General features: G+C 34.4%; 1 protein-coding gene, 1 long non-coding RNA gene and 1 other non-coding gene across 3 annotated transcripts in view; 1 reads left to right on the top strand and 2 right to left on the bottom strand.

Moving 5' to 3' along the window:
* futsch overlaps positions 1-22,197 on the bottom strand; it is a 254,871-nt gene that overhangs the window by 196,210 nt on the left and 36,464 nt on the right. The window lies entirely within an intron of this gene.
* On the top strand, positions 3,964-4,926 carry LOC141481500 (uncharacterized). Its single transcript, XR_012465023.1, has 3 exons — positions 3,964-4,456; positions 4,651-4,704; positions 4,791-4,926. It is a non-coding gene; the product is annotated as an uncharacterized lncRNA (long non-coding RNA).
* On the bottom strand, positions 19,998-20,070 carry TRNAV-AAC (transfer RNA valine (anticodon AAC)). Its single transcript has one exon. It is a non-coding gene; the product is annotated as a tRNA-Val (tRNA).

Raw genomic sequence — 22,197 nt, forward strand, 5'->3', positions numbered from 1 at the left:
ATACTCAAGCGCGTCAGATTAAGATATATATGGTTCATCTTTGAGTTTTAGACGTGCTGTCTCATAATCTGACAATTATCTAGAGGGATTCGCTTAATCTGACAAAAACAATTGTTTTTTTTCAATTCATTGAACTCAATTGATTGAAAATCTCAGTAAATAGCATGCGAATAAATAAGTGCATGTTTCTTAAGTAGAATACTTGTATTTATAAAAAATAATTTTAAAAAAATGCTCAAAAAAATTTAATTTTTCATAATCAATTGATTGATTATTGAATAAAAGGTTAATGAAACTGCCTATGTTTTTACAACTTTCATTTGTAACTAACGTTACTGCAGTTTCGTCCTACAAATACATTTTCAAACTTATATCTAATATATGAAAATGGATGTTTGTTGGTTGGTTGGTTGGTAAGTGATAAACTTCATCGCCACATCGCTCAACCGATCGTGATGAAACTTGACATGTATGAGTGATTTTTCATAGAGAAGGTCTGTAACTCGCCACTAGATGGCGCTGTAGAACAATTTTTTGAAAGCACTGTTCTATAACGCTGCGCACGCTTAAGTTCGTTGATTCTGATTCTGCCAAAACATTGGAAAAGCAGCGATACAGCAACATAATACTAGTATTGTATAAGTTTGAAAATGTACTTATAGGACGAAACTGCAGTAACGTTAGTTACAAATAAAAGTGGTAAAAACATAGAAAGTTTAATTTCTCTTTTCTTCATTATGATTTCCTACCACGTAGTAACGGTTACATCCATCAATTAATTGATTAATTAATCATCATCTTCATCACGAACGAGTCTGTGATTAGCTGTGATGGCGTCATGGCCACATAATTTAGAGTGGGGACGGAGTGAGAGAGTAATAGATAGAGAAAAAGTGAATAGAGAATACGGGAATAGAAACCCGGAGAGGGAAATATAGGTATCACACAGCTGCACGCATTAAACTTTATCGACGAATTTTTGTTATTTCGGCTCGCGGAAATCGTCAGATTATATATTTTTCGTTATCCTTGAATTATTTCCTTCAAAATAAAAAAAAAATTAGCTACGCTCGAGAATGTCGAAATGACGTTATTTTTTTACAACTTTGCTGCCCTCCCCTTTCTTTACGTCACTCTCAAATTGTCAGATTACTGAAATATACACTTTTTAGCAGGTAATTAACTCACCCTACCTTAATCTGTTTTACTAATCACCGGGGGCTTTATATATGGGGCTCATATTTGGTGGAGGTACATAACAGTTATCCCCTGTATATTAATCTGCCACGCTTCAGTAAATCCGGAAATCCCCGCTTGGGCTCCCCTATTATAAACAGTATTATTGTTAATCAACGGCAGTTTGAAATGCGAAAAAACAAGGATAGCAACTATATTCGTTACATCTGCTTATTTCATCCATCTGATAGGACCCAATAACCACTTCGAAACTCAATAAATGAAAACTGACATGAACTGAACTAAAGTTCTATTTCGTATATCGGTGACTTATAGTTTCAGATAATTGCTTGTCAAACTTTCGAACTACTTCGCAGAGATTTCAATCAGTCGCTTTGACAAATATATGACAGGGTTATATTAGACAACTCATGTATGCTAGTGTTTTCCATTTGAGGCGCCAACTTCTTGAAATCAATATCGACAGTAGAAAGAAGCGCAGTTTTGCATGATTTACAATTTTTTTTTGAGAACCGTAATGAAACTCGGAAAACAATTAGTATTGAAAAGATAAGATTAAGAATAAAAAAATAAAGGATATGAAAGGTTGAATTTCCGAAAAGTATTATTTCGTAAACATACTATAAACAAATCGTATGCCCGATTGAATGGTTGAGACTGTGTATATTTGGAGTTGAAAGTAGTATGCACGGTGAAATACAGTGAAATAAATCAATAGTAGAAAAAAATTATATTCTTTATATTGTTGAAAGAATAAGCTTCAAATCAAATGAAATTCATTAATTTATCAGCCCTTTCATTTGATTCCCATATCATATTGGTCACTGTGGAAATGATGAATGGTTATTTTGTGCCGCCCACAATATTGGATTAAAATGGTGACATTAAGCTGATCCTGCAATGTCACTAGGACCAAAGAAATTTGCTACATTTCATCTCAATCTGACACTAGGAAGAAGATCAGGTTTAGCAAGATTGTATTACAAACACCGGGACAGGTGAAACTGAATAATAAAATAATGTTTTATGAGTTACTTACTTTCCATAATCTGAAAAATGAATAAATATAGGTCAAAAAAGAATCTGTTCAAGTATAACAAAGGGTGAACTGAAAAATCCCCTACGATGAGTTACTTATTGAGATAAACCTCTGAAGACTTAAATCAGTCAGTAACTTATCGTATTTATATTTTTTTTTCTATAAATAAATTGAATGATTGGAAAAATAAAATTATAATACCCAGTGTCAAAAAAAATATAGTTGGGGCTAGAAGAGGAACTAATTGAAAATTTTCTGAAGGAAAATGCATATCCGAAAGAGTTTATAAGAGGACGCTTAATGACATTGGTTTGGTAATAAAACATTATCACACATATGAGATAACTGAAATTAACTATGATAATACAGAAATTATTTTAGGAAATGTGGAAAATTTCGTCAACGAAAGACAAGTTGGAAAAAACGAAAAACGTAAAGAATCTCTCTTGCTGATCTCAAACACATCAATGAAAAACTCCAGTTTTCAATACCAGAAGAAATAGTATATCGTTAATATGAATATAAAAATTAGAAATCTCATTATATCATATTATCATTTAGATTACTTGGAAAATAACCTCACTAAGCTTTGATCAGGTGGAGTATTGCAAACAGAACAATTTCTTAATGAAACAATTTGAATACACCATTCATTTTGTGAAAAGTATAATTTCCTTAATGTATTGAATGAGTAATATAATGGACTATATCGCATTTTCCTAATTGAATAACGTTTTTTAAGTAGATCGATAGAAGTACTTTCATCTATAGTTCATTCACATACATAAAGTGAAAACATATCCTGGGAAAACCGACAATTTTGCAGAAAAATATCAAGTTAAGCATTAGTACTAAATGCAAAATACCCTCGAATGCTATTCCTGCTGAAAACAATGTCTTCATAGTTTTCCAGAATACATTTTGTTTTATATTTACGAAAAATATAATTCGTGTGACTTTAGTTTCAATTGATCTTTCAATTGAGTTTCCTCTATCTCCTGAAGATGCCAACTTGGTTGGTGAAACGTGCGTCGAGAAGAGTATTCCATTTCTGCAACGTTGTGACATCGTTGTGAATGTGAATGTGAATGTGGTTAGTACAAAACTAGTTTTTCCCGACTATATTTTCTAAAATTCACGTTCTCCGCAGATATGGCGGGTTGGCTGTCCTTGTTCATCTTTCACATGACAGAATCACTTGTGGTTCGGAACCTTCGAGATACCGTGCGCCCTCTCGTCGTAGCAACGCCTTGTCACGGTAATGCGAGGCTCTGCCATGTTTGACCTTCTTTCCCTAGCTACTCGTGGGACTTTCATGAACAGAGTAAACTTAAAAATTCTTTCTGATGCTGAGTCTATAGAGGAGATGGATATCGAGTTTACGACTCCAACTGACCTCCCTGTAAATTTAGTTCAGGAGTGAGTCTACAGAGGAGATGGATGTCGAGTTTACGACTCCAACTGACCTCCTTGTAAATTTAGTTCAGGAGAGAGTCTACAGAGGAGATGGATGTCGAGTTTACGACTCCAACTGACCTCCCTGTAAATTTAGTTTAGTAGCGAGAGCTTTTCAACTCCCCAACTCCTGATCCAACAACTGAATTAAAAAAAAAACGGTTTGGTGGTGCAGCCAGGAAATGACTGAGTCACAAAACAGCCACACATAGAAATGTAAGTTAAATAGCAACACTTGGTTATATGTTACGCGGCTGCCAAACCAGGGATGGCGACACTATCGGGGTTTTCTCCAGTTTTCTGTAATGAATCACGTGCCTTCTGCGCGCGCATGATTCAAAATACTGTTTACAGAAGAAGAATGAACTTAAATTAGGTAGGACGTCCGTTAGTTTTGTTGTGATAATAATGTATAAATATGGTTTGGGACTGTTTTCCTTTTGAAATTGTGTTTTTGCTTGTGTACTGTCAGTTTCATATTTTTATTTATCGTAATGAGTACTTCCGAAAATAAACGATATCGAAAAAAGTGCTGCGTTCCTTCTTGTGAGGATAGGAAGAGTAGTCAACATCGGTTTCCCAAAGATGACCCCGCTGTTTTCGATGTTTGACTCAAGAATATAAACAATAAAGAACTCTTCAATGTACCCCATGAGACAATTTATTGTAACTCACGAGTTTGTGACAGACATTTCGCTGTTGAAGATAAACTTACTAGCAGAAGAGGTTTAAAACGACATGCTGTACCTGTTTTATTTCTTCCTGGTAAGTAAGCATAATCCTTACTCCTTTCGATATCTTGCAATTCTAGTTTATATATCTTATTCATCATATTCTCATTATTAAACAACAATTTGATTAACCACTTATCGAGTGCACCATAAGTATTGCTATATGAATTTGCAGAAAAATAGAGATGTTATCATGTGGTTGAATAATAGTGTTCTATATGTTTTCAGAAACTATCGAAGAACCAAGAGGTATGGCAAGAATGAGTAGGTCTTCTGTGGCAGGTAAGAATTATTGTAAAACTGTAGTTCCAAAATATATGTAGTTTAAAGAAAAAAATCCATACAAATGCTGCAATTTCATTTTATAGGCCAAGAACAATATGAGGACATGTGTCAGCCCTCCACTTCCATACCTGAGCAAGAAATTTGTTTTGGTACACCTTCCAGAAATGAAATTATCAGTGTTACCCAAGATATGAATAGAAAAATCTTGGAATGTTCATCATACACACCAATTGTTAATTTTACACAATATATGAAAGAAAGAAAGAGAAATTATTTATTCATGTAATTTTTCAGGTCATGGAAGCTGTGATAATAGCTATATAAACCAGCCATCAACTTCCACTTTTGAGCAAGAGCAAGAAAGTCATTTCCGGACACCAACAAGGAATAGAATAAGCGTTTGTGTAATTTTACAAATATTTCACAAATTTTGAGGAAAATAATACTGGAGCAACTATCCTTTAACCTAGTCAACTGTCCAGATCATTCTGACAATGATTCAAAACTGTCATCTGATTGTTAGATGCTGTTTGTATTTTTGGTGTAGAAAAGTCAATTTGGTTACTAGGGGAAGAGATAAAAAATTCATTAGGTTTTTGAACACTCTGACAAACAGCGATTTCATTGACCCAATTATATTGTCTGCTCATGAAAAATTTATGAAGAAAAAGAATCGTTTATTGAAAAAACATTAGTGTAAGTTGAGGTTTACGTGTTTCCAATAAATTTTGAACTGAGTTCATATAGTTTCATTACCACATTTACACAAATTTAACTGAAAATAAATATGGTTGATCATAATTTGAGGTAATTCAGTTCACATATTTATTGTTGCTTCACTTGTTGATATTTTTGATTGGTCAAGGTTTTTCCCAGATGATTTCTGTGGAATCAAAACCTGACCGGTAGTGAAGCAACAATAACAATAAATGATGAGATTGGAACCTGTGGTGTAACAGTTGAAACTTTTCCTAGAGATCAATCTCCCTAACACCAAACTGATATTTTTGCACTCGACGCGCGTTTTGCTATCAAGGTTAGCATCTTCAGGAGAAGAAAATTGATACTGTATCAATTCTCTTCTTCTGAAGATGCTAACCTTGTTAGCGAAACGCGCGTCGAGTGCAAAAATATCAGTTTGGTGTTAGGGTAATTGATCTCTAGGAAAAGTTTCAACAAAAAAGTAAAATGCGAACAACCACTATTTGAATTTCGCGCTATATCTCTTAGGTTCGGCTGCCAAACACTGGAGGCGCTGAGAAAAGTGGTTCTGTCGTAAACATTGCCGTTACCGTTCTATGTGTGGCTGTTTTGTGGACTGAGTCGTCTCCTCGAAAGCGGGGTACCTTATAAAACCGCCTTGCACCAAATACTTGAGCGGCGTACGCAGAATCTGTCTCAGGTGGGGGAACAAATCCCCATAAGCAGGTTAGCGAACGTTTGCGCTCAAGTGATAATTCACCAAAACCAGGGGCGAAAAAGCCCTGCACGGCCGAATCTAAGGCATCGTCAGGTGTAGCTGACGTGCAAAAACCCTCATATGGGAAGGTTGTCGTGGTATCAAGGTGGGAATCTTGCAACTTGACTATCCAACTACCTAGTCAACAGAGCATATACTTTGTGCCTGCCCCGCTGGGGACCGAATCAGGTTCTTTGAGTTCGGCAGATCCGTACTCTTACCATCTGACCTGAAAGTCAACTCACCATACAAACTAATCGGCTTCGTTAAGAAGCTGGGTTTGTTTGGCCGAGTGTGAATGGGTGTGAGCCACAATAAACCCTTGCGGGTTTCGGTGGAGGGTCGAATAGACCCACTCATTTTGGACCTAACCTAACCTACATATTTAATTGCATACAGTATTTTTTAATTGGAGGCTATCAGCCAAATCTTTACTTGTCTTCCTTTGGCGTGCCACAAAATTAAAACCTTGGATCATATATATAGTTATGAATGGACTGAACCGTTACTTGATGAAAATTAATAACAACAACCACGACAATATTCAAACAATTTTCACAAATATTTTTATTTCTAGACGCGTTTCGCTAACACCGCAGCTTTCTTCGTTAACTTCTTAAACATACAAGACCTAACCTAACCTAACCTAACCTAACCTAACCCAACCTAACCTAACCTAACACCGCAGATATGGCATAGTATAAACTTTATTCTGGAGCAGCAAAATGATTTTACATGGGTGCTCATTAGAAAATAAATTGTCTTTTTTACTTTTTTCTTTTTCTGGTCGCAAAGTGGCTTATATCTTTTTTCACAGTTGATATTCATGTGTGACAAGTGCCAACACAACTGTCCAGACCCGTATGTCGAGGGTTACTCCGTCCAAAACACGAAAGCCAAGTTGAAATTCTCGCGAAAACTCAGAGAATATCGTCTGTGTGACACCATCATCTAATAAGTGCCAGTATCGGAAAATAAGTAAAACAAAATGTTTTATGTTGAACGGTTTTATTGAAAACGTACTAAAAACTAAAAAATAATTCGAAATGTCCTAGGTAGCAGTCATGACACCACTCTCCTCAGCAATCTCTTGTATTGATCAGATAAAAAAATGATGGAATCGTTGGGCGTAGCCTAACCTGAGTAAATATTTTGCCTATTGATTTATTTGTCAGATTTTAGTACATTTTTTAATGAAACCGTTTAATAAATTTTTTTTTAATCATTTTATCTTCAAGTTTTTCAGTTTCAAATTTTCATCCATCCTAATGCCACATAGTTCTCGGCACGTTTGTACCTTTTACCTTAACTTGGGTAGTGTATCGCTAACGACGTCAGCCATCCCAACGCCAGACAGTCCTTGACACGATACAAAATCCTAACTTGGGTGGGAAATCGATGCTTTTATTCCGATTCTGAGTTGACAAGATTCTTTGTATGGATTATCCTGGATTTGCATCTTTTTCATAGTGAACTACTACGAGTATAGTACTAGTCAAGCCCTGTCATTTGATACCCATATTGAGGTAGTTGTAAAAAAATATGTGATCCACCATTTTGTAGCTGCGACCATTTCGAAGTCACACCTTCTTCAAAGTATATCAAAGTGTACCACTATTCTAATAGTCAATCAAGCCCTGTCATTTGATACCCATATTGCAGTAGTTGTAAAAAATATGTAATCAGCCAGCCACTTTGTAAATCTTAGATTTATAATAATTCAGAATTTAGATTGTATTGTCATCAAAACTGATGACAATACATGTGTACCAAATATCAGATCAATCAGTCGACAGAGGGTCCAACTTCAATTACTGAATTTGACCCAAACAAATGAATAAATAAGCGAACAAACAAACAAACAGGGCAAGCTAAAGATACCGTTCAAAAAAGAAATCACACTCAAGGGTCTGCCTCTGGAATTGTATTTCCTGCTACTCAGTAAACGACACTTTTGCGGTTACATCACATAACGTCCTTTTGTCTTGATTGCCTCGAATAACAATTCTCAGAAATTCGCACATAAACCCTTTTCTTATATAAGAGCTTTGAAATATCTCTCGAAATTACCAACTCCGTTTCTGATGGCATAATTATAAGCCGCTGGCACCGGCATGAAAGTAAAAATATAAATAATGGGGAATCTTTCAATCACCGCGTGGAAATGGAGTTTATGGATCCCTTACAATATGACGAAAACAGATGCAAAAAATGAAAGTGAGTGGAATTAATGAATTTGTATTTTCCATGATTACTTTTAAATATTCTGTGTAACGCAGAAATTCAAATGAGCTTGTTTCATGATTTTTGGTTTATAGTTCACTTGTTAGAAATTTCAAATTGCAAAACAGTGCACTTTGTTTCAGCTCTCTGTACCGTAGTACCGTAGTACCGTAGTTTTCCCGTAATTAATTATTGAAAATCGAATGTGGTAGGGTGGTGACGTCACGACCCTATTTCCGTTTCTTGTTCGATTGACCAATAGGAACAATAAAAATAACCAACATTGCCAAATCGTAAAATTTACAAAGCCTTCAATTATCAATTCAATTATGGAAGTGTATATGAACCCGTTAACGTTTCAATTAATGAAAAATTTTCCACATGGAATAAAATGTACACGAAAAATCATGTTTGGAAATAAGTTATACAGGGTGTCCCTGGACTTCCTCGTTTCCTCTCGGGAATGTATAGATGGGGTCAAAATATCACCAGTACTTCATATAACTTTTTTTCCTAAAAGTCTTCGTAACCAAGTTACGGGCCCTCGAAGTTACAAAATGAAAAATGTTTTACTTTGATAACTTTTCAAGTGAATATTCAAAATCATCCAAATTTTGGTAATTGACTAAACAAATGAATTACGTCGATGAGCTTTCATGCAGGAGTCAGTTGTTTTGCTACAAAGTCAGGAACGGACTACCCCCGATGGTCCACACCCCAAAACTTTGAAATGACAGATATTTTTCAATATTTTTCAACAAAATAAGGTTACTTGGACAATTTTATGAATAAAAGTACTCGTGTGGAAAGTCGATCGGAGCAACGAGTCTTGATAAAAATGTAGTTCTACTCGACGACATCAAACCCGCTCGTCCACCATTATTTGAAATGAATAATTATCAAAGCAGAAATAATAATGATAACGTTAATTCAACAACATTTATAACAGGAATAATACAAAATATGCTAAAATGAAGTCGTAAACAAAAAGTACAGTACCTATATGGAAGTTTAAGTCACAATTGTGATAGCAGATATTTTTTCAATAGAAATATCAAGTTCTGTAGATTCGTGGTGTTTTTAAACTAACAAGCTACTCTACTATGAAATATCGAATTCATTCCATATTTTGTATGTACATAATACGTGTGGAATAATCACGTTTCGTGTTGATCAGTTATCTGAATCTCATGAAACTCAACATTCGAATGTTTCAAATTCTTCTTCACAGCTAAACTGTTGAGGAGTTTCACTGATAATTATAATTTTATGGGAGAAATTCTTCAATACGAATCTAAATTTAGCTGAAAAAACGCACATCGGAAAAAATATTTACTATACTAATAAAAAGCAAACGAATGAACTACAAAAACGGCTGCACATGATCAGGTGAAAAATATCCAGGGAATAATTATGTTCCATTTCTTTCACAGATGTTGACAAAAAAAACCTTTAAGAAAGTTTTGATAAAAAATGAGAAACTGGAATGCGATTTTGTTTTGTTGAGTGGTGCGTTGTCATATGACTATCATTGTATTGTCAATATTCTATAGGATATTTTGAATTTTTTTGATATGGCCGAACAGTTTACATTCAATGAATATGCAGATATGCATGTATTTTATGGACGAGCATTTTGTAATGCTGCAGAAGCTCGTCGTCTGTATTCCGAGCATTTTCCCAATCGAACGGTACCGTCAAGAGAAACATTCGAGCGTGTCGATCGCAGCTTGAGGGAGACAGGTATGTAATAATTGATAATTAATTTGAGCACGTTGTTTTATTTCGATATTATTGTAGGTACAGTTTTGCCAAAACAAGGAGGTGAGGGCGCTCCTAGGACTGTACGTACCGTTGTATTGGAGGAAAATATTTTGGAAGCCGTCGCTGATGATCCTTCAATGAGCATCAGAAATCTATCAGAACAGTTCCATACATCCAAGTCCACTATTCATAGAATAATTAGGGAACAACTGCTCCACCCATTTCACATCCAGAAGGTACATGCCATGACACCTCAAGATTTTCCAGCACGACTGGAATATGCCAATTGGTTCATGGATAGGCAAAGAGAGGATATGACTTTTATTAATCGAGTTTTATTCACTGATGAAGCAGGTTTCAGTAGAGATGGAGTTATCAACTCTCATAATCTCCATATATGGGCCGAAGAAAATCCCCATGGGATATTGCAAACCAAACACCAACGGAAATTCAACGTGAATGTTTGGGCTGGTATCATAGGAAACCATCTTATAGGACCATCCGTTCTAGAAGAAAATGTATAAAGAGAGAAGGTGGTCATATCGAGCAGTTTCTGTAGCGGATTTTTCATTTCTGTTTGCTCTTGAGTTTCGTTAGTTAAACGTGTTTGCATTATAAAAATTCGTTATGAACATTTTACCTATCATTTCCATTTTCCTTAAAAACTAATATTTTCGAATAATGGTAGACATCTCAGGATAAATGTTGTTGAATTAACGTTATCATTATTATTTCTGCTTTGATAATTATTCATTTCAAATAATGGTGGACGAGCGGGTTTGATGTCGTCGAGTGAAACTACATTTTTATCAAGACTCGTTGCTCCGATCGACTTTCCACACGAGTACTTTTATTCATAAAATTGTCCAAGTAACCTTATTTTGTTGAGAAATATTGAAAAATATCTGTCATTTCAAAGTTTTGGGGTGTGGACCATCGAGGGTAGTCCGTTCCTGACATTGTAGCAAAACAACTGACTCCTGCATGAAAGCTCATCGACGGAATTCATTTGTTTAGTCAATTACCAAAATTTGGATGATTTTGAATATTCACTTGAAAAGTTATCAAAGAAAAACATTTTTCATTTTGTAACTTCGAGGGCCCGTAACTTGGTTACGAAGACTTTCAGGAAAAAAAGTTATATGAAGTACTGGTGATATTTTGACCCCATCTATACATTCCCGAGAGGAAAAGAGGAAGTCCAGGGACACCCTGTTTATCTGAAATCAGTACACAAAGTCGAAAGATCACAAGAGATTTACCTAAACTATGATTTTATGTATTATTTAATAATATACAGTTATGAAAATCAAAAAATATATCAAACTGGATTAAAGAATCATTTCAAATATTCAATTTATTCTACAATCCTCAATCTGTATAACTACAATTTATTATAAAAAAAAAAGATTCCTACATACATACCTCTTTCTAATATTGCTACTGAATTCAAACATTATAAGCTCGCTTGGGTAATCTGTTGAATCTTCCAAAACTTGAGAGGAAGGTTGGATGAGGTCAAGTATTGACAGAATTGATAGTACTCGAACTGATCCAACAAAAGCTTCTGAGGTAATACCTTTAATTATATGATAACATTTAATGTAGTAAAATGTATCATACTTTTTTTCATCGTTTTATCCTTTGGGAAACTAAACTCATTATATGAAATAACTCATCTATAAACCAATGCGCTTTCTGTTTTCTTGTGCTTTTCCGCACAATTAAAATCAGCACAAGAATGCACTATATTAATATCCAAATATATCTCTAAAACACTTTCAAAACACACACAAACTAAACTCCATGAAAAAACGAATTGTTCCTACGCGAACTGTCAGCTGAGAAAAAGTTGAAACGAGCAGTTGAAATGAGCAGAATGGATCCGATATGACATACATTTTTAATGCCGAATAAACCGATGAATTGTGATATGAGTAGTCTATTTTTCTGAGAAAATGAACGATCAATTGAAATTTCTTATAATTATTCATTCATTTTTATTAGGAATGAAGCCAGCAAACAAATAAATATACAATAATAAGTTTGCTCGATTCCACGAATTGACCATAAAAATGGACAATAGAATTTGCCTTGATAACTGATATAGTACAAGTTATATCTAAATATGATTCTAAATAGAATTTAACGAGCTGTATTTTCGAATGGATTTCAAATGTTCATGAACCCCAATAATTATGCATTCATGCCACCCACCAAAAATAAGAAATTCAACGTTACTGGTATATTAGCCATATTGTCATCCAGTCAGCCAGTGCTCTCTGTAGTGTATGCGAAAATGTGCTCTTTCTAATGTCGATGGTTTCTACACATAACTTCGTATTTTTGTCAAAATAATTTCAAAATGAATGTTGAGCCTAGTTTTGTTAAAGCTGACTCCGACAACTTACCAAGAATCGATTTTGAAGTGATCGATGAATTTTACTTGAAAAATATGCAATACTTAGGTACCTACCGAAATAAAGAATGGAAAATTGAAACGGTAGGTGGTATATTTAGTAGGTCCCTTTTATTTATATTCATTTCAGACTTTGTATTTTATCGAAGGATGGAAAGTTTTGATATAGCTCGGCCAAGGTAGTAATGGTAAAATTCAATCCAAAAATAACCTGAAAAATATTTTTCGGAATGTAAACAAATAACACGGAATATGCAGTAAAATAGGCACCCGCCGAGACCTACTTTTCACAAAAAAAACGTCCTTCAATTAGGTAATTGTAACAGTTGTTTTCACACCGAGTTGACAACAATAACAACAAAAATGGCGTCTGTCAAATTAGATCATCAGATCTGTGATTGGATATTAAACGCCAATACACTTGGCAACTCCGCTCCAGACACGGCCAATTTTATTGGTCAACAGACACACGGCCAATTTTAATTCTTGCTTTTCGAATTGTTCTTTTTTCTGCAAATATAGAGAGATCATGGGACCGATTAGGCTTGATAAGTATAATATACCGCTAACTCGATCAGTCTATAAGCAAACCAGTATCATTTTCCATAGCATGAAACAAGCCCATTGCTGGTGTTTCACTTTACAGGGTGTTGATTTCAGAAGATGATACAGTTGTTATAGTTTATGAACAAAAGTTCATACAGTGCACTCTATGAAGATATATATATATATATATATATATATATATATATATATATATATATATATAATAACTGTAAGCTATGAAACTCATGAAAAACAGTTTTTTTCTCTAATTCACTTGTGTTTCGTCAAAATCCCTGAACACGATTGCAGAGGTTAACCCAACTTCATTCACACATTGATAAACGATGCGAGACTCGAATAATGCAACACTGATTTCGTCTGTGACGAAAAAAGTGCCGGACCGAATGCGGCATTGGAGCGCTTTTCGAATAGTTTCGATTCTATCCAGCGTTGGATTCAACAAGATTCCATTACCTACATACCATATTCAGCGGTGAAGCGGCTTTAAGCTGATGGACGCAAACAATTTGTTTTTTGTTTTCACATGATATATGTACAATTCCAAATTGTGATATTGAATGTAACCCGATAAGTTGATGCCTATGAAAGTAATACTACAAGACCTTGAAAGTTTATAGATGAATATCTTTTTGAACGAAAACTTAATGGTTTTTTGCTTGAAAATAACAAAGTTAAAGTTTTAAAAAATGGACCTTTACTGAGAAAAAATTCAGTTAGAGTAGTTTTTGTAAAGATTATTTTACAATGCATTGAAATATGCATTGAACTAAGAACAAAATATCAATTCTCAAATCGAATAAATGTTATTACCTAAATAACGGGAAATTTCAATAATACAGTTTGTTTGATAGCAGAATTATTTGGAATATACAGTGAGCGGATAAATTATGAAACAATTTCACTATTTCACAATCAATATACTTTTGAAAAATGAGAAATAAAAAAACTTTCAATGTTGTTTTACCAGTTTTCAAATAAAATAAAAGTGGTATAAAACAAAGAAAGTTTTATTTCTCATTTTTCACGATGATCCTACCACGTAGTATCGGCCACATCTATCAATTCAATATACTTTTGACAAAAATATAGGTCGATTTTTATTTTTGAATGCTGATTTTGAAGATAAAACGTCACTGGTTTTGACGTATTGACATCACCCGTGATTTTATTGATTTAAAATATAGGTCTCGTGATACTTCATCTGGAAGGTCCTTCAATATTGCATTGGGTGAGATCATCAATTTGATATATTTGTACTGGGTGACCAAAAATATTTTTTTAGTATAGGAATAACTCTAAGTCTAACAGTTGAATAAAATATCCAAAATGCCGTCAACCACTCTTTTGCCAATGAGTAAACTCAGGGACATATCCCTCTTACACATTGCGAACTTCTTGACTAATTTTACTAAGTTCTACCTTGATTGAATTCCCCAAATCCTTACATTCTCACTGCCCGCCTATTCAATTTCGAATAACACTATAGGTGTAAATCTAGTTGTTTCAGATCTGCAGATATTGGGACCCAATCTATTATTCCGCGCCTACTAATCCACTCTTTAGGGAAACGGTTATTCAGATAATCGCACACTTCAGGTGCATAGGGATATACCATCATATTGCAACCACTCGCTTTCATTTCGTAGTTCAGAATTGTTGGCAATTCTGAAACAATTGGAATGCGGCCTGCGAGTCATTCGCGAGTCGTTCGCAAGCCTGTCGCATGGTTGTAACATCGTACGACTTTTGCTCAGGGTAGTAGTTAGGTTAGGTTAGGTATAACCTGAAAAAACTTTTATGGAAAAATACTAAATTTCATTTAAAAACTAATCAATAGAGTTTATTCTATGATTTTCACTATAAGGGTTTTACAAAAACCGCGACACGTGTTTCGCTATACAATAGCTTCTTCAATCATTACTGAGAGTTACTTCTAAATTACAACCTTATATACTATAACCTAGTACCTATTCGTCTACCTAAGTAATAAATCTACCTGAAAAAATATACCTGAAAAAATATACCTGAAAAGGGCAGGTATTAATACATTTTTCGAAAGTCTACCTGTAAATATAACTATTATTACCTGCGACAAACTTCTTGAAGTTCATAAATTCTCTTCACCCAACTATCACAATCACAGTGGAGATGGAACAGGACGAATCTATACATTTTCTGGATTTGACAATAGCAAAAGTTAACAACAAACATGATTTTTCAATTTATCGTAAACCGGCACATACAGATATTATTACATTTACAATAACCCAAAAGTTATTCGCAAGAGGAATGTATCCGAAGATTTGTTATTCATCAAGAGACTGGTGATTGGCAGTTTGAACATCTCATTTAGCTCTTGTATTTTGTTGAATATGAAGTTATTCTCTTACTGAAGTAAAATTAATATTTGGTCACCAAGTATAAAGATATCGAATTGATGATCATCACTGAATGCAGTATTGAAAGACTCACATATCACAAAACTTATATTTCAGTTTAAAAAATCACCAATGACGTCACTGCGTCAAAACCAGTAACGTGATATTTTCAGAATATTCATTTTGAAATCAGCATACGAAAACAAAAATCGACCCATTCCAGTTTTTTTTGTCAAAATTATATTGCTTGCGAAATAACCAATTTGTTCCATAATTTAGCCGCTCACTATATGAACAGAGTACCTACTGAACTCTAATTTTTCAGCAATAGGATTTCATCACATCCATGATATCCCTTATTTTTTTCTCCCCAATTTCTTTCCGAGGGTTTCATTTTTTCATCGAAAATTAGGTTTCCTCAGCAAGAAACAAAACAAATAATGAGACTTACCTTTTCAGCAGTCTCTAGAGAGACCAATTTCAATTCTGGAGAAATATATAACGTCCTGTGGTGATTCACGAATGAAAAATAATTTGGTTTCAGAAGGGGATTGAACCTACAATCATTCCAAACAAAAATTATGTACATTCAGTGACATAAATGATTTTTGAAAAATCTAACTAAAAGTATGAAAAACCACAAAACATGACAATTTGGCTCGGGAAGAGGATTGAACCAACAATCATTCCCAACAAAAATGATTGTACATTAAGTGATGTCAATAATTGTTGAAAACTCCTACTGAAATTATGAAAAACAACGAAACATGGCAATGGGAATGTTCCTCCTGAAGAAAATCAAGTAGTTTCCATAAAAGAGCTCCGAGACATTCAGTGACATATGACATTTTGTGCACATAACCTATCTTCCTCTATATAAATAAATAACAAAACAACTGTTGTTTATGTGGCTTGTGGAGGTGGTATTGAACTATAATTTATATTTTGCCTTAATTGTTGATTTATAAAGATAATTTTCTTTTTTTAAAAGTAGAATAAATAGGTACGTATAAATAATTTCAACTTAATATAGGCGCTGTTGCCAATATGTGAATTAGGAACAAATCCCTTCAAAAATTAAAACCCAACATTTTAAACATCAATTTGAATACTTTTCGAAGTAAATTTAAAAAACTCATGAATTAAACTCAACTTTATTTTGGTCAAACTTGCATTTGCTGTAATAACCCAAATTGAGGAACGTTCCCCATTCCTTTACATTCACATGTATACCGCCGAAGCAAGTACAGATTTATAAAATATATGTATTATAAATATTCCTTTCTTCATTAATTATCGGAAGTAATTTCAATTTTTGAGTACGCAGAAGAAGCTAACATAAAAATGCAGAAACATATCGATTCTGAAAGACCGCGTTCGCGTATTACTGACGTTCTGACAAACAAACTATTTATTCAGTCCATAGCAGGAGATGAATAGGGACCATGAGAGCAATAATAAAAGCGAATACGATAAATGTCCCTCAAATGACCTATTTGAGAATGTACATAGAACGAAATTACTCCAACTGTTTCAATTATATATATATATATATATATATATATATATATATATATATATATATATATATATATATATATATATGAAACAATATAATCAGAGCTACATTGTAAAGATTACTGAATGAAAGTAAGCTCAAATGTCTTTCGAATGAAGACAAGTGGTTATGCAATGAATCGGAAATTGATTAATCGAATAGAAATGGTAAGATATTTATTGAATTTTCAACAAAGTAAGAAGGTATTTACTAATCATCTCCGCTAAAAAATATATCTATTTGTGAATTCAACTAGCTTGGACTTCCATTGTCTAATATGATTCATGATTCATTTTGTAAAATCATCATAACATTGAAATCAACAGTTTAAAAATAACTTTCAAAACGCTAAGATGGGAATTCGTTTCCTACTTTACATAAAAGAGGATGTATGCATCTCCACTCACAAGCGATTTTGGAGTCGGTTTCCATGTCCATCCAAAGTTTTCTCTCTTGTGAAGAAATTCAAGCATTGTGATAAACTCAGGTGGCCAGTTCTTTGTGGTATGGGTAGTGATAAATCCCAGAAAAGATCGAAGGTTACAGATGAGTGTCCACAGTGTGTGCACTTCAACGTGGATTTTAATTGACCAACTAAATAATCTACAATCTCAGGGTTATTATATGTAGGTACTTATATAAATCCGCCATAACTCTTGGGCTTTCCACGAAATATTATTTCGTGGAAGCGAAAGAATTTAATTGTAGATAAATATAATAATAATAATAATTGCTTTCAATGAAAGAAAACAAAATACAAAAAAATATATATTATATAAACAAAAATATAACCTCCTATCAAATGGCAGGATTTAATTTCTGACCATATAAATAAAATGTAATATAAATATACTTGCGCAATCCACACTTGAATGAATTTGAAAACCGACAAACGAACATTCGAAAACTATTTTCTCACTTGAGTTTTTGCAAGTTCGAATCCTCAAAAATCAATTCTCATTACATTAAGAAACAACTGGTTTAATGCATGTTGTTCATGAAATATTAATGAACTAGGTGATATAAAGAGTGCTAATTTGTGTATATACTCGATATGAGGCCCAAAACTGATCCATGCAGTACATCAGATTCGCTACCTTATGAATTTCGACGATACCAAATTACATATTAAAACTAATTGATACATTTTATTGTATGATTTTCACTATAGAGGGTTTTACAAAAACCGCGACACGTGTTTTGCTATACAATAGCTTCTTCAAAAGTAAACTTAAAACTTTTCAGTTGATAAATGGTTTGAACGTCGGAATTCATCGGCGTCATACAAACAACTGAGTTCATCGACACATTCTCAACTCACTGTAAACACAAATATATTATTCATTTTTTACTAGAAAATCTAAGCTTCTGTTTTGAATGTTTTCAGTTCAAAATAATGCAAAATCGAATGACTTCGAGAATTATTTATATATCTTAATTTTCAGATGATCAATATGCATAGAACGACATACCCCTTTGTGTTACGATTTTGAGATATCTCTTATTTATGTATTCTAGATATACTTGTCACATATAATGAATTCATACATTCAATACCGAAAATGTTTTCAATATAAACATTCAGAAACATCTACTGACTCAACTGATAGATCTATAATATTGAAAATGCATCAAAAATATTACGAGGAAAACGTAGGCCATTATCCCCCCAAAAAACAGCAAACTCCACATTCGTTGAATTTTCGGAATAATCCATTCCAACCCTTTCCATTTTCCCAAACACCTATCTCAAGAGTGGGAAGGAGTTAAATTACGATTCGTGGCACCCAAATGCCGGTAAAGGATGGGATCGGGTAATATTTCAGATAAATGCCTGGAATAAGAGGTTATGGCAGTCGGGACCCCGGAATTTATTGATCAGGGAAAAGTCGTTATCAGAAAGTGAAGACATTAAAAAGTATCCTAACGAACCTCATTGTGCGCTGTGAGCTTCACGAGACTGGATTATTTCGTATTTATCACTGCTGCCTCCTATTTTGCATATTATGTTCATAATAGAATTTTGATAAAACTTTTCTCAAAGCAACATTATAGTTTGATGCATCAATAAACCCCTGCAGGCACATTATAAAATTTATGAAACAGGTTTGCCACTGTTTTTAGTTCGGTTGAAATTTTCTTTCATAAAACTTCATGAATTATTGCATACAAATATTGTTTGAATTGAAATGGAAATGTTTTTAGAAGAGATAAGGTTATCGGCGAAAAAAAGGTTTTTGCTTTCTACTTCTCAATCATCAAACAAAAAATACGGGAAACCGCCAAGGAAAGGAATAAAGACAAGAGCTGCACTAAAAATTCTTCGTAAAGATTATGTAGATCATGCATATAAGTTTCTTTTAGATATACACTGGAAAAAACTTTTGACACAACTACTTTCACACTGAACATTTTTTGAAAAACAACTACATTCATATGAACGTTGAATTATACGGAAATCAATATTTCCAATTGTAATGTTGAAAATCCAGAACGGCCCTGATGAGATATGTCTTTTGTTCCGAAACTTCGAAGTACAACATGGAGGGTGATGTTACATGTATGTGACATTTTATGCCAATACCCTTTCATATACGTTGTGTAGCGTGTCTGTGGATGAACTCTGCTTCACTTCCATAACGAATGGTACAATTGAAAAAGTGATTTTTGTGTAATTCAATGTTAATATGGAAATAGTTGTTTCGAAAGGTTTTTTTCTTTCAGTCTGTATCCGAAAGAAACTGCTGTGCATGATCAACATATCTTTGCAGATTTTGATTCGACTAATTGCTTGCTTTCTTCCTTAGGAAGTTTCACACGTTTTTTTGGTACATAGATGAAAAAGAAGCAAGTCAAACATTTTTTCCTGAAAAAATATTGGACAATAAACCATTAAATAGTTTAATTGTAATGAAAAAAATTTGTTTCCGCCCGGGATCGAACCGGGGACCTTCCGCGTGTTAGGCGGATGTGATAACCACTACACCACGGAAACAACTTAAAAAAAGTTGAACTGATAGATGTTCATAAACTGGTGAATTAAACTTCTCACATACTATAATATAAAATAGAAAGTGTTCCTTTTCTGTCTGCATAAATGAATCATTCTTTTAGTTTTGTGTTAAACAATCCCAGAGAATATATCTACTTCAAATGTTTTTGAGTGATGAAAAAACAATAAAGGAATCAACTTTTCGCAAGTTGAAAATGATTATTGTAATATTTTCTTTCTACTTCACTTACTACATTCTACTTTTTAATTAGTTCTTACTTAGGGTACCAGTAAGTTTGAGGTATCTGAAAATAATTCAGAGGAAAGCTTTGAATATAATAAGATAAGTGATCCAGGAATTATGTTATATCGCTATTTTTTTACATTCATTTGACATTAAGGGGAAGAACAAATCAGTAACTCATATGTTATATAAGTTGAACTTCTCCCATTGTTTCCACTTTTTACATTCTGTAATCACATTTACCAACAACATTTTTTGATGAAAATAAGACGATTTATATTCATATAAAAACCGGTTGTTGGTCTTGGCCTGGACACGAAGCCCCGAACCATTCGAAGGACGACATATAACCATTGACTACTTTTCACAACCGTGAGATGAGTGATAAATGGTCCGAGAATGATGATGTTGATGATTATTATTATTACTATTTTTCCACCAAAGGCCCTGTTTCCGAAGCTCCAACACATTCTGGAAGAAGCGCCAGCATTATTTACCAATGACCAATGGCCATTCCCAACACCTTGATATAAGTGAACATTGGGACCAAGAATCATATACCCTGGGTAGATGCAATGAGCCAAAAATGGGATGCATTTGTCCGGCTCAGATTTATGCATTCGTTTGGCAAGCCGACATGCTCTTGAGATTCGATAGTAGAGAGGGCATCTTTCCATCAAGGACTCCAATAAGCAAAACAACCATATTGATAGAGTGGTCAGGATAGAGTATGCGGAGTTCGAAAAGAAAATTTCCATATTTTTCCGTTTTTTCGTCTCTTTTCAGACGATATTCACCTCACCGGAACCTGAAAACTTCACGAAGAATATTGTCTTGCTCTGTTAATCGAGAAGACCTACATTAGTTTGTATGAGACTGAGGGTGGGGAATGAATTATTCCGATGAATTTGGCACGACCTTTTCATCAGAATTGCTAGTGATAGAAATGTTTCTGTCACCACTCGATGTCAGTATTCTGGTGGTAGCTGGACAATTGGGCGATGCTACTTTCCGTCGCCATTGGGCGACGGACCGAGCCTTGCTGTGCTGTGCCGAACAAGTAGGCCACAAGCTTTAGGCAACATCGTCACCTGATGGCGAAGCATTATAGTGGCCGCATCATTGAACGTAGAAGAAAATTGTCACAAAAAAGTATGTTGTGGGTCCATCCCATTAATCAAAAGAGGGCAAATCTGGGAGAGTTTTATCATCTTGTCAACAACCTGAAAGAAAACGAGGAGAAATTTTTCCAGTATTTCTGAATGACTCCAGGCAAATTTTCAGAACTTCTGGATATTCTAGAGCCTGCCTTAACAGGCAACTCAATTTTTTTTCCGTCCATTTTCAAAGGTACCGTCTGACATCGTGCTGTCAACTGATGGAATAGCAAAACAGAGAGACAGAAACTTCCTAGGCACGTTTGGACAAGTTGATGCTGGCAAGCGCTGGCGGGCGACGCGTTCACTTGGTCAGTCCGTCACAGCACGTACCGTTATTTGCCGGAAAGGATCCGAGAGCTGATGGAATCCTCTCCGGCGGCGGACATTCTTGGCTGTGCTGTGCCGGGCTAGTGGGCGGTTGTCTATTAATCTTCATTGTTCCAATCCTATCCCTATTTTGACGGGACGGGCCGTGCTGTGCTGTTCCGGACAGGTGAGCGACAAGCTTAAAGTGCGTTATGCCAATGGATATACGCTGAGGCAGCGTATGCCGGACAACTGGACATTCATATGTGGAAGTGTCCCACATTTTTTGTTTATCATAATGGAAAAGTGGAAAGCCAAAAAGATTATTTTCAAACAAAAATCAAATATTGTTAAGAAAGTATCACTCTTATTTTCAAAATGATTTACTGCAATTATCACGCTATTGGCAAGGGTTGAAAA

The sequence above is a fragment of the Leptinotarsa decemlineata genome, unplaced genomic scaffold, assembly GCF_025532065.1.
Source record: "Leptinotarsa decemlineata unplaced genomic scaffold, Ldec_3_MD MMD2_tig00000199_RagTag_RagTag, whole genome shotgun sequence".
NCBI lineage: Eukaryota > Metazoa > Arthropoda > Insecta > Coleoptera > Chrysomelidae > Leptinotarsa > Leptinotarsa decemlineata.